Source organism: Pinus tabuliformis, chromosome X (genome assembly GCF_031772625.1).
Source record: "Pinus tabuliformis cultivar Carrire ecotype Pingquan chromosome X, CPIR1, whole genome shotgun sequence".
In the NCBI taxonomy this organism is placed as follows: domain Eukaryota; kingdom Viridiplantae; phylum Streptophyta; class Pinopsida; order Pinales; family Pinaceae; genus Pinus; species Pinus tabuliformis.
Window position 1 is genome coordinate 1,255,372,362 of NC_142308.1, and position 13,553 is coordinate 1,255,385,914.

At 37.3% G+C, this 13,553-nt stretch overlaps 1 protein-coding gene across 1 annotated transcript in view; it reads left to right on the forward strand.

Annotated features, from left to right (window-relative positions):
- The first annotated feature begins 1,833 nt into the window (after positions 1 to 1,833).
- Positions 1,834 to 13,553, forward strand: part of LOC149144546 (uncharacterized) — a 246,338-nt gene continuing 234,618 nt past the window's right edge. Inside the window, exon 1 of the mRNA XM_089448830.1 lies at positions 1,834 to 2,130. The gene's annotated coding sequence lies outside the window, so the exon portion shown is untranslated. The remainder of the gene's footprint in view (positions 2,131 to 13,553) is intronic.

The window sequence follows — 13,553 nt, forward strand, 5'->3', positions numbered from 1 at the left end:
CCTTAGATGTGTGAGAAGGAAAGGTATTTTATAGCCAAATTTAATACTAGGAAGCCTCAGTCTTATCTAACAAGTCACTTAACTTTTCTCCAAAGGACACCCACACACGTGGGAGATAAATGAGACAAAAGTGAGAAATGACTCAAGAAAGTGGCATGTTATCATGGAGTACAAAAAGTATGTGGGGGTGAGCTCACTTGACTCAAAGCACTCCAAGCTGATTTTGTATGCAATATTGTTAAGGAAAAAGGGAAAAAGAAAAAAATAAGTAGGGCCAACACACTTAACTTAAAGTTTTGCATGCAATGTTGTTTTAATTTTTTTTTTTGTAAAATAAAAATGGTGGACCCACCACCTCTTGGCACGTAAATCGACTGCTATATGATCCTACAAACGCTGCTACAGGATACAGACAAGCTGCTACAAGATCCTAAAGGTTACTATAGGAAGTTAACAGATTGCTACATGAAGACAATTTTTTGCCCAAAACAACCACCAAAGCCTCAGATGACTTGAAAAGCAAGGGAATCTTCATGGGAAATGTAAGTAAAAAATTATCTCAACTTACATTTGAAAAAAGTGCTGAAAATATATCAATTATCAAAGGGGAAATTTTCTACATTATACAGTTTGAATTCAAACACTAAAACATTTGGGTAGTTTGATTTTGTTAGTGTAACAAATGGTAAAATTTGCATGATATAATTGGTAAATATTCCTATACTTTCCTCTCCTTACAAAAAAAAAAATGTGTCTTTCCTCTGCTACTGGATTCCTTGTTGTCATAGGAAACCTTGCGACAACGATGGAAGGATGATGTGCAAAGGGTATTTTGTCTCTTTAATCTGGATTCCAAGGTTTAAGGGACATTGTAAAGTGATGAAAAGCAAAAAATAGGTTTAAGAGGCGATTCTCGCCGACTTTGATGAATTTTGTGAAGTGTTATAGGATGTTACATGACTGCTACAAGATGTCATGTATTGCTACAAGATTTCATCCGAGAGTGATCTAAGGGTTCTAAAAGCGACTTGAAGGTGGGAGAAGGTAGTAGAAGAGTGTAACGGGCCTTACTAAGCTCATAGAAACTGAGGAAGAAATAAAGAAAAGACAGAGGTACATGCAAAGAAAAAAAAATACAAAAATAGATGAAATAGAGTTGGTTGAGCTTCATCTAGCGTGATCAAAGGTTCAAATTGCCAACAACAGAGATAGAGTCTCAAGAGCCTTAAAAAGACATTGAAACACCAAGAAGATTAGCTAAGAAGAGAAAGGAGGAAGTAGAAGACCCCATGATACACAATGAAATGGAAATAAAGGCTTTCATTTAACAAGGGAAACTACATGTCAAACAAGTCAATAGGGAAATGAATGAAGAAAAGAAGAGGGAAGAAGACAAATAGGTTTCTCAAAGGATGAGCAACAATTTCAATAGGGGGTATGATGGGCTTCCAAATTAGATACAAATTAATGCCCATCTAAACTTTCTTAGGCACATAAAGGCTATAATAAATACCTCTTTCTACACTTAATAATGTTTTTTTAGCTTTAATATGTTCATAAAAAGATTTAGAAACAATTACATATTATGTGCCTAATATTATTTATTTTCGCAAAATATTAAAAGAATATTAAGTAAATTATTATTTGTAAAGCATAATAACTAATTCTTTTCCTATATAACATAATGATCAATAATTTACAACTTTTTGATTAAACGACCAAAAAAAATACTATATAGCACTTTTTCAAATTACACAAAGCAGAAAATTAACTCACTCTCATGCGAAGAACTTGGCGACCCATAAGAAACATGGCATGTCGGGACATATATCTCCTAGAACTTTTTCTTCCTTATTCCGAATGACCCATGACCCATCAATGGACAAGGCCTAAATTTCCCGTGATTTAGTTTTACCCAATTTTCTGTTCGGGGTTAATTCATAATCACTTAATTAATAGATTCAAATTAATGTGAAGACATTACTGTGAATGCTTCCCAGTTTGAATCGCCAAAAATAAAACCCTTTGCATGGGTTTAGGGTCTTAGGTCAGATATTCGTCGGCCTTACTGCTACTAATTTGCTCACAGAAAGAACAAACTTGCACTGAGTTTACGCACAGAATCGCAAGGTATGCATGTATTTCTCCCCATCCCTTTCTCAGCATTGTTTAAATTTTCACTGCAAACTTTATTTGCAGCCTCATATGTTCTTAACTTGATGCCAATAATATCACCACTTCAAATTAACAGTACCGAAGGTGTAATGGAGCTGTTAATCTTCTACTTTGATGTGCATTTTTTATTTCTAAAAATTAAAATTTGATGCTGTTAGCAATATTACCACAAGGGCCCGGGTGGAAACATTTATAGCAACTTCCTTGCTTCCCTTAGTTGTTTGAATTTGAAAGATGGGTGATTCTCAGAGTTTGAACTGGCAGCCACTAGTAGGCCACTTCTGCCTACTAACTGTTGGCGAGTTTCGGAGCAAACGTGGGTTGAATTGAACTGGAGTTGAAAATGAGAGGTCTAGCGGGCAAGATTGGCTACCATGCCGGGTTTGGGAGTAGCATGAGTGCGTTGAAGTTAAAAATGTGAAAAAATAGCTTACAATCACTACAAGTATGTATAAGTTATGGAGATCGAGTATGCAACCGCATAGTTGTTATTGCCGCAAAAACCAGTTCGGCTCTATGACTAGGTCCGAAAAAGATTTGATTCTATGGGGAATTAAATCTTAGCTTCCACCATGGAAGTTCTTCCATTCACCACCTTGCCAACATGAATGCAAATCGTGATTATAATCATTCATACAAAATGTTCAATACTGTGGAGTGGTGGACATGGGATATGGAAAAATCTGGGCGACCGAACACATATTATATATGTAGAAGGGAAAAACAAGCAGTAAATTGCACAATAATAAAAATCTCAAAATCTATGAAAATTTTACTGATAATTTTAAAATTCCTTATAAACATACATGTTTGTAACCAAATTTAAATGCTTAGCATACCCAAAACCATATAGGCATAAATGTTAAGCAAAACAAATCGATTGTTATAAACCCTAGTTTGAAGTCTGATATGGTTAACGCAATTGTTGATTGGAAGTTTTTGGTTGTTTTACTCTGGTCAGCTGAAAATGAAAAAGAAAAAGGTTACTAATAAGCAAATTGATTGCTTTCTGTTACTAAGTTTGTGATAGTATGTTATTCTGGAAATACAAATGTTGTTGGTTTGCAAACATTACATTCTAACCATGAGATTCACTATGCTTCATGAGATTCGGCTCATGGAAATGAGATGATATTGATAATAAATATTAAAATTTTGGATTCCCAACATGTCAAGGGAATTGCCTGAAAGGGTTGCATTACTACCTAAAGTGACATTGAGAATAGCTAAGCCGGTCATGTTGGGAGCGGGAGTTTTCCCTCCAGTAGACCTCATGTGAAGATTCAATAGGAGATTTAAGAAAAACATGATTCCCAATTAAATGATTTATGGGAAGAAAATCAATGTCTAGCCAATAAAGTTGACTAGTTAACACAAGAAGTGGCAAATCATTAAGAGGAAAATGGCGCCCAAGTGCTTAAAATTAAAAATATTGAAAATGCTAAACAGGACATTCAATATGAATTGAATATTATACAATGTAAATTAGAAGAGTAGGTTAACAATACAAAAGAACTCAAAAGTCAATTTTGCGCATCAAAGGAAAAAAAGGTTTGTGACTTTACAAGTGAAGGAGCAAGTGCTCAATGTGAGTGAGAATCACAAGAGAAGAAGGATGTCAAGAAACATTTTGAAAAGATCTTGTCAAATAAAGATGAGGAAATTAATTGTTTGAAGAATTATAGTCAAACCTTGTTTGCTTAAGTAAAAAATTAAAACATAAGGGTATATCAATCATGAAATTAGAGGAGACATTTGTGTAGCAAGTGAATCAAAGAAGTTTTTAGAAGTCGAGACTGCAGATAAAAACCCTTAATTGATCTAATTAAATCAAGAAAGTTTTTAGAATTTGAAATTGCAGATCAAGAGATCGTGATGGAATTGATTGAAACTAAAATCAAAGTGTCATTGCTAAGAAAGTTTTATCAATGAAAGAGCATCCATAAATTGGGTCAAGAAACAATTCGATGACAAGTCAACATTTACAAATTCAGTGATGGTTGACTTTCCATCAGTCACCATTGATGCACTAGTATCAAATATCAACATCACGATTCAAGTATATCATGGAAGGATTAAACCAAAGATTAAGATTAAGAAGGATCAGCTTAGCAGGGTGCCATATTAACACCCAACTTATAGAAATTGCAGTACTCAAAAATCAATGTACCAGTGTCAATATTGTTCTTACATATTGAAGCATCTGAAAATTAATACAACCTGAAGTGAAAAACAAAGAGGCTTGAATTAAGGAACGTATCATCATATAGCTCCAGAAAGAATCCACCTAGGATGGATTGATTCTTTGTTGATGCAACAATATTGTTCAATGATTTGAAAATCATATTGCTGCATGTCGTCAACCTTCTCAGATAGGCACAAGTTACAAGAAGAGGGATCATCCTATCCAAAGAAGTGTTCTTTACCCATGCTTTGAGGACAAAATATTTTTAATATGGATACACAACATTTCTCTATGCATTCATGACGATTTCATAATGTGGACCATCAAGTTCACTTCATAGAAAATTTTAAGACTCAAACTTTAATGCAACTTCAGAAATTTCACCTTTTTCTTAAAGGTTTCCCTAATCTTAACATTGTGAGGGCTGATCTGGACAATATTCAATCATTTTCAACCACAGCCAACAAGGCAATCCAAGAGAAAAGATGCTAAATGTGTGCCAACAAATTTTAGGTCTCTAGGGCAATCTTTTCAGGCATAAACCAGATCTCAAATTCACTTTATAGTTGCAGTAATTACAGCAATAAATCTGCCCCATCTTCTTCAAGATTAATGTTAAAACTTAAAACCCTCAACCATTTCAGCCTTAACCTATGTCAAATCAACAAGACATATAATTACTAAATCATGAAGACAATGATAGCTGAAATTAAAATCTGCAGTAAGACCAATTGGCAATGAGAGCTGAAAATAAAACCTGCCATAAGACAAATAACATGTATAAGATGAAGTACATGTGCGTACCATAGCCTTATCCCAAGGCCAATACAATCCTCTAGCTCTTTAAAACCCCATTTAGGGAAACCAAGAAAACCCTAGCCTAAGTCACTTTGTTCGAGTTCGACGACCTAGAAGTACAACAATGAAAAATTAGGTGATAAAATTTGGCATTAAGTTCAAGAAACTATAAAATTCAAAATTTCAAAATACATGTACTAAGATTTAATATGCTCATTAAGCGCATGATAAAAATGAAAATTACATGCCAATATAAACAATTAATGGTTAAACATGTCCATGAAGCTTAAAATATAATGGGACCCTTGTCCTACATTGTTTCCTATTCTATGAAATCCTTATCAAACCCTTGTTGCCCGATTTTTGAAACCCTTGTCGAACCCTTGTTGCCTAGTCTATAAAAATGTGTGCACTTGAAAGTTGAAGACCTTGAACTTTGAAGAGAATGTCGGGTTTGTAAGAGAGGCAAAACTAAACATGTGCTAGGTTTGATTTGGCTGCTTAGTTTGTCATTGTGACTTGTGAGAGTTGAGAGGGAACTGGATGTCGACTTCTCTTGGGTTAAGTCACTGGGTTTGGTGAATTTCAATGTTGAAATTTGAAATTTGTGGAACTTTCAACCATGTCAAATAAATTCATTTAGGTTTGATGAGCACCAAATAAAATTTGAAGTCGAATTTGAATTTGAATAAATTTGTGATGAAATTTGTTGGAAATAATACTGAGGGGGGGGGGGGGTGAATTAGTATTATCAGATCAGTAATACTTTTTCATTTCCATACTTAGATACATATACGCTACTTCATTCAAGGGAACCCGCGTGTATACGCAACTGTGTCTAAAGCAACTAGCGTATATCCAAAATACTTATGATTCAGTTAATCCATTAAATGTTGATCTCTAGTTAGTGCATCAGAACTTCATTAACCATATGAACAGTAAGCAGGAGCAGTAAAACAGAATAGATCATCACACACAAGAAGCACACATGAACACCATGATATAAGGTGGAAACCCAATGTGGGTGAAAACCACCTGCTGCAAGTCGTCTCTATCTTCTTTCAATAAGATAATTCATTTTACAATATTTTGTACTGGTGCAGTCCTTTACCAGTACGCAGGCTTCTACCTGCAGAGGGCTACAACCCTCTCTCGTTTTCCAGACTCTCCTGGATGGGAGCTACAACCCCCTTAGCTCTTGTACTAGCTGATGTACTAGTACGTAGGCGCCGGCCTACAATCTCCTTTCACCCTCTAGGGACCACATTTCATACATTTTCAGACTGGATACTCCTGAAGCACAACACTATAATCTGAAGGCCACGTTTCATCAAATTTTCATACTGGACCCATAACTATCATTGAAGCTCAAAACAATCACTACTAGCATCATCAATTTCTGAATCACTGAAACACTGAAACCCTGTCAACAACACAGTCACCAGAACACAGAGCAGACACAGAACTCTGCAATAACAATCAGAACCAACTGTATCATCAAAATCATGCATCAGAGTGCATACGCTACTTGGAAGTGCTGAACCTGCGTGTATACGCAACTTCATCAAGGTGAACCAGCGTATATGTCATTAATTACTTATTCATAACTTCGTTGCACTTCCTGACTTCAGACATAACCAGATCATTACATATACAAGGATAATATATGTGTTAGCACCCAGATCTAGTCCATCAGATCACATAAATATGAGTCATTATGATCCTGATCCAATATTAGTTCTCATCCATCAATACTGAAGCTAAACACAATCAACCAACCAAGATATGCAGGATACTGACACCTTTAAACTGTCATCAACAACCAGAACTACCTGTAACCTTAAACATCATAGCTCAAATGGTATACGCTACTACAATGAACCAAACCTGCGTACATACGCGCTTACACCAAAGCCAACCCGCGTACAGATCTATAAATATTCAATCATGACTTGCAGCGATTTCAAACTTAAGTTATACCCAGTTCAGATCATTACATGCGTCAGTATACAGATCTAGAATAAACATAATCAATCATATAGAGATAGTTCATTTCAAACCATTTGATCCCGATCTATCCTTAGATCTTGTTCTCCATCAACCAGTGAGATCCCTCCATAGCTCAGATCAAGCAATACATCATCAACCCATAACCTGCATACTGGATCTCATCCTTCATTAGATATTCAAGACTTTTTCGATTCCCTTGCCTAATGATCTTCTTCTCCTTTTATAGTCTTAGGCCTTGCTCAATACCACGGTCCAAAACCATAATAAAACAATACCATGGACCCAATACTTGAGATCAACACTTCTGACGATATACCATGGTCCAAAACCATAGGTTCAAATACCAAGGACTAACTACCACGGACCAAAAGTAAGTTCTCCAACATATATGCGCTTTTCCTTGCATGAAAGTGCGTGTATACGTGTACGCGTCTTTGTAATCTCTAACACGCGTGTATACGCGGCTTGGTCACACTGAACCTGCGTATATGTATTTTCTCTTCATTCTTGTGGACTAAACATCAATTCCTTGCTGCTGACCTTCTGCTCATCAATTCCTTGCTGCTGATCTTCTGCACTATGATTTTTCATCTGTGTGATTTGCCATCAAGGACAACACTTGTCTCATAATGCCAACAATCTCCCCCTTTGGACTTGATGGCAAAGCTAACTTGTCGCACTTAGAACTATCATCTGATTCCTTTGAGCTGTCCTGCATCCCATGTATTCAATCACATCTGATATCTTTTCTGTAGATTCATCTAGTTATATGTAATTGAGATGTTCTTCTATGAGAGGGTTGCCATCAAGTACAACACATTCATCAACAAAATTGACTTGAGTTCGTTTAAGTTTGTTGACATGTGGTTGAAATCTGTTTTTTGGGGGGTTAATTTAAAAAATAAATCTAGACCCTATGTCTTCCTACCATGTTGCAATCCTCCCTCCAACGTATATATTCCTCATTTGAGTTCGTTGACATTCAGTTGAATTTTTTTTTGGGGGTTAATCTCAAAAAGATAAAAATAAACTCCAAGTCTTCCTACCACATAGCAATCCTTTGCCCTCTCGAGTGTATATCCCTCTTGCCCAATGCTGCATAGCAGTAACACCATTTGTTAACTAGTAGCATTAATAGTCTTTACTCATTTGAGCACTAGAAATCTGAGTAGTGAGTAGTTCCTCACTTAGACACTCAAACATTCAATGTCGAGTCATCGTGATTCCCAACCATGCCTTCACTTCAAAGTACAAAGATCTGATTTCTCTTTTCAAAGTTCACATACCCAATGCTTGTGGCCTAGGTTATGTCCACAATGCACAAGGTTAAGACTTAAAAGTTCAGTGGTGGTTTGGAGTTGGACTCTCATCTTTCGATTTTGACATGTTGAAATATATCTCTAATCATGTTGGCATGCTATTTTCATTTCTATCATCCGTGTTTAATGAGTTTATTTAATTTTATTACATATGTGTTTTTAATTTTCAAATTTTATGGTCTATTGAACCTAGTTCGGAGTTTAGTTAACTAATTTTTTGTTGAGAAATCGATAGGGCTATCCTTAGGATGATTTCTCTTATACTTGATAACTGCTTGTGATGTATTTTTACTTTTTTCTTGATTATTAGCTTCTTCACTTATTATTATGTTGTTCTTATCATCAAACAACTACCAAAACATGAAGATCAATAGTACACAAGAACACAAGATGTAGGCTGCAAGCCAGGGCCAAAACCTCTCCTCTTGAGAGGAAAACCCACAAATCTCTTCTCTTCTTATAGATTCTTCAAATGATGAATTCCAAGACCTCTAGACCAAGACCAATACCCTTCCAAGACCAAGCCAAACCTTCTTGATGATGTGCTTCTTCTATCCAAGTCAAACCCAGTCAAATCTCTTCCAGTTGCACAATTTCGACCCCCAACTACAAAATTTTGGCCTCCACTGCAGGTTTGAAATTTTTGGCCCCTGCAACAGTTGCTGCTTCCACACGTGTGAGGGAAATTAGGGCTTCCAAGGCTTCCTTGCTCCTTCGCTTGGGTTGCTTCTCCTTCTAGGGCTAGTAGGTGACCTAAAAGTCCTTTCTTCGACCTTCTTTCTGCAACTTGACAACTTCGACCTTGCAGCTGCAAAACCCTAGCCTTATCTTCGCACGTGAGAGAGAGAGAGAGAGAGAAATAACCCAAAACCTTCGTCCTTTGTCCTTCTATCCTTCTTCGCTTGCCTTTCTTCTGCCTCTTCTTCGCTTAGATGATGAGAAGTGAGTGAGTGTCCATAGGAGGTCGAGTTCCCTCCTATATATAGGCTTCCAAGGAGGACGACATGCCCTAATGAGGCCACTTCTTAGCTGCCAAGCCGACTTGGTCTTGGAGGGGTATTTTGACACTTTAAATACAAAAATAATTCTTTTGACATGTTACAATATGCCCAATGGGGTCTTCTTCATATGACAATGACTCTATTGACTTCTTAACTCTATGACAAACCCTAGAAGCACTCAATGGGTGCTTGACCTCTATATAAAAAGACTTTGAGCATGAAACCCATGCTACACAAAAAATAACAATAATTACATTTCATATTTATGAAGACCGAACCTAGTTACATATTTCAACAATTTTCACTGTCAAACTTCATGGTTGTCGAACTAGTTGACTTAGTTGTTGAGTCTAGTGTTTGGACTATGTAGACTTAACACTGTGAGCTTGGACTCTTAGAGAAAAAACAATGAAGGTGGTAGAAGGAATGAATCCATCATGGAAGAGAGGAAGGAATGAATGGAGAGGAAATAATGGAACACATAATTGCGTAGGGCATGGTTAGCTTTAGTCTTAAGAATTAGTTTTTCCTCCTAAATTTTTAAACCCCTTAAAACACAAACCTAAATGAATTCCAATTTTTTCAAGCTGAATTTAGACAAATTTAACAAATTTTATAACAATTAAGTTCGAATTTAAATTCGGCTTGAAATTCACCATGAAGTTCAATGAACTTATTTGCAATCATTTGAACTTTAAAGTTTGGCGAATTTCAAACCTTATCCTTGGAACTTGTTGAACTTGATGACTTAGATCCTAGTTCCACTGAAGATATTCCACAAGTTGGCATCAATGCTAGCAAGCCTCCTTGGCAAGATGTCTCCTTTTCTTCATCCCTCGAGAAGTACTATCTAGGGTTCAATTGCAAAACCTTATCTCCAATGTCTTTAAGGGATGAAACCCTGACCACAGTATTGAAGATGCTTCAAGTGCTCCAAGAAACCTTAATGCCTCCAAGACTAGAGAGACAAAGTACAAATAAGTACAAAGAGAGAGAGAGAGAGAGAGAGGCTACTGTGCTCCTCTCCTTACATATCTATCACAAGATAATGAAGTGATTATGAAAGGGTTTCCTTCTTCCTCTATATATATGAGAGGCAAGGGAGGCCAACAAGATGCATGTGGGCGTACACCTTGACAAGCAACATATGAAACCACAAGTAGACACATACATGTGAAGCACAACACCCTAAGGGTACACATGTCAACGTCCAAGGTGATGCCATACACAAGCGAGGATTTAATTCAAGGGTGCTCCATGAGATGAGTCCAACACTCATCCAAGCTTCCAAGGACTCTATCACTCCTTTTAAGCCATTTGTTTTATTAGCTCCACTCCCTTTACATGAACGCCATTGCAACCTAAGTCTCCCTATTACACACCAAAATGGGTAACCGCTTAGGAGAAAAATTTTCTCCTATTTTGGACAACTAGCCAACTAACAACCCTACACATTAGCTTGATGATGACGATATGCTAGCTCCTCCACCATTTGCATTGGTCTACACCTCTCACCATCCGACATTCCTCTTGGATGAATGTGGGCTGCTACTCAACTAGTACTTTGATCATTTTGCAATCCGGTACTTTTACTTAATGTTTTGGGCATTTAGTATAGATAAAGGGGTGATCTGGATGATAGATCGATCTTGATTGTAAATTTGTTCTCTCACCTTACTAGGGGTTAATTCTTAACCCTAGTCTAATGGGACCTCCCTTAAAGCCTTAGGGTTATAGGAGAGGCACTGCTTGGGAAACCTCGATCAAAATAATGTGTTCATTCTCCCTTACACCATACTTAACACTTTCCATGTCACATTATAATCCCTTTATACTATCTCCATTCTTTGGGTCCAACCTGTCATTGGTTCATTGTTATTTGGCATCCCTTATCCACATCCTTGAGTAGGACTGGAAAACATTTCCCTGGAGATTGATGCAACTAAAAGAATGGAAAAGCATAATGTGGCGATAATAAAAGAAAAGGAAAATCAAAATGCAAAAGATGGTTGGGACATGAGTTAGCGCGTGGAAAAAAGCCTAGCATGAGATCTACCCTCCTCATTAGGCATCGCCTAGTTCTTGAGTGCTTGATGCTCCATCTCATCAAAAGGAACCCTTGCATGTCCCAACCCTGATGAGTGATAAATTGCCTTATCTTAAGGGGAAAATTTAAATGCTATATCATAAAGAGCAAGCTTTGATTATTGAGCTATGCACCATAATAGAAATCATTATTGAAAAGAAGTAAAAAGGTGCGCCATAGGGGTGGAAAAAGCAGGCCGAGTAGAGTAACTCATTCATCCATGATTAATCCCTCCATTACATCTATACATTGAGGATGTGAACTCCCATTAGTAGGTCCCTTGACCATGGCACTTGGCCATGAAGTTTTTCCCCTCCATTGTCACTTACTTACACCAACACCTATTGATTGAAGGGTTAACCTTGGAAATGCCACCTCCCCTTGGGGACTGGAAGCACCTAATAGGGTTGACTACTTAACCACCCCAACAAAGGTAGGGAACACCTTTACTGGACTTGGTCTAGTTAAATATTTAAAGTTGATCCTAGTTTGAAGTATTAATATGCCCTTAACAATTAAGTATAGTTCACTTAGATGCATTTATGATCTTGGTTTGTAATGAATGGTTGCTTTCACTTGAGTTTAAGTTGGTTTTATCAAGTGGTCTAGAACAACAAAGGCCTTGACGACACCCCATTCCACATAATCAAGCCATGTACCACATTTTAGAGAGCATGATGACTTGGCAAATCCAATTTTGGTAGAGCGTTGGGCCTTGCCTTTTGATGACTCGAGTAGTTGAGATACATCCTAGAGTACCCTTAGGAGCTAGAATGCTGGGCTTCTCTTGCCTAGCATGGATGATCCTTGATGATGTACCAACAGACCTAGCATGACCCCAGGTTGGCCTTGACACTACTTGATGGGCATGCCATGATTCGGGGCCTAAATGAGGATGGTCATCTTTAGGATGATTGAGGAGGACTTGTTGCACTTGATGGACCCCTAACGTTGGAGAGGAGGCACCGCATTATTCACTTGACACCCATGGAGATGATGTGTGGCACCAATAACTGGGTTTTGGACCCTTGGAGCTGCTTTCATGCATGATTTGGGCATTTTCCTCAAATGGAGGATTATCACGATGCTTGGAAGCATTTTCAACCTTGTCTTTGCTTGAATGGAGCATTTGGAGCCCAAGGGGCATATGTCATCACATTTTTAGCCCTATGACTCACACATGTGGGCTTATAACGACAATTTATGTTGTAAAGCTAGTGGATTGGATTGTAACCGTAATTTACTTTTTGTCCACTCAAAATCAAACTTGTGTAGGGGCTTCTTAGTTAGAAATCAAGTGAGGTAGGCCTCATATAAATAGAGAATCACCTCACTCTTTCATTCATCATCACTTGTGGATAACTTGGTTTCTCTTAAAGATTTCGTCCTAGCTTGTTGTACTTCACTACTTTGTGGAGATGTGATCTTTTGTGGATATTTGGCTACTGGAAACTAGTGCTTGTTGTGGAGATGCCATTTTGGGATAAAGAAGGCTTGTTTCTTGGATATATTGTGAGTACCTTATTATTAAATATCTTTCATGATTATTGCATGTAATGTTGCTAGGTTTTTCTACCTTCCATGTCTAAATGCTTATGCTTATATGAAATATTTGGTTAATTTTTGTATGCTTTAATTTGTATCCTAGAACTTCCCTAGAGAACCTCCTAGAGAGCTTTTCTCTAGTAAATTTATCCCCGCTTAAAGTGATGGCTAGGGTTAGCAAGTGAAGCTGTAGGGTTTTCCCCCTTACTCCCTTTAAGGATTTGATATTTTTATGGTTGAGTTCCCCTAAGACTCCATCACCCAAGTAGATAGAAGGCACTAACATCCATATTAATGGTCAAAAATAATAAAATCTTATTTTTTACCCTACTCAAATTTCAGCCATTCAAGGCAAGATGTTAGGGTTAGGGTTTAGGCTGAATTCATCTGGGGCATGTGTGTTGGGTTGGTTGGAGGCCATTCTACCTTGCCTT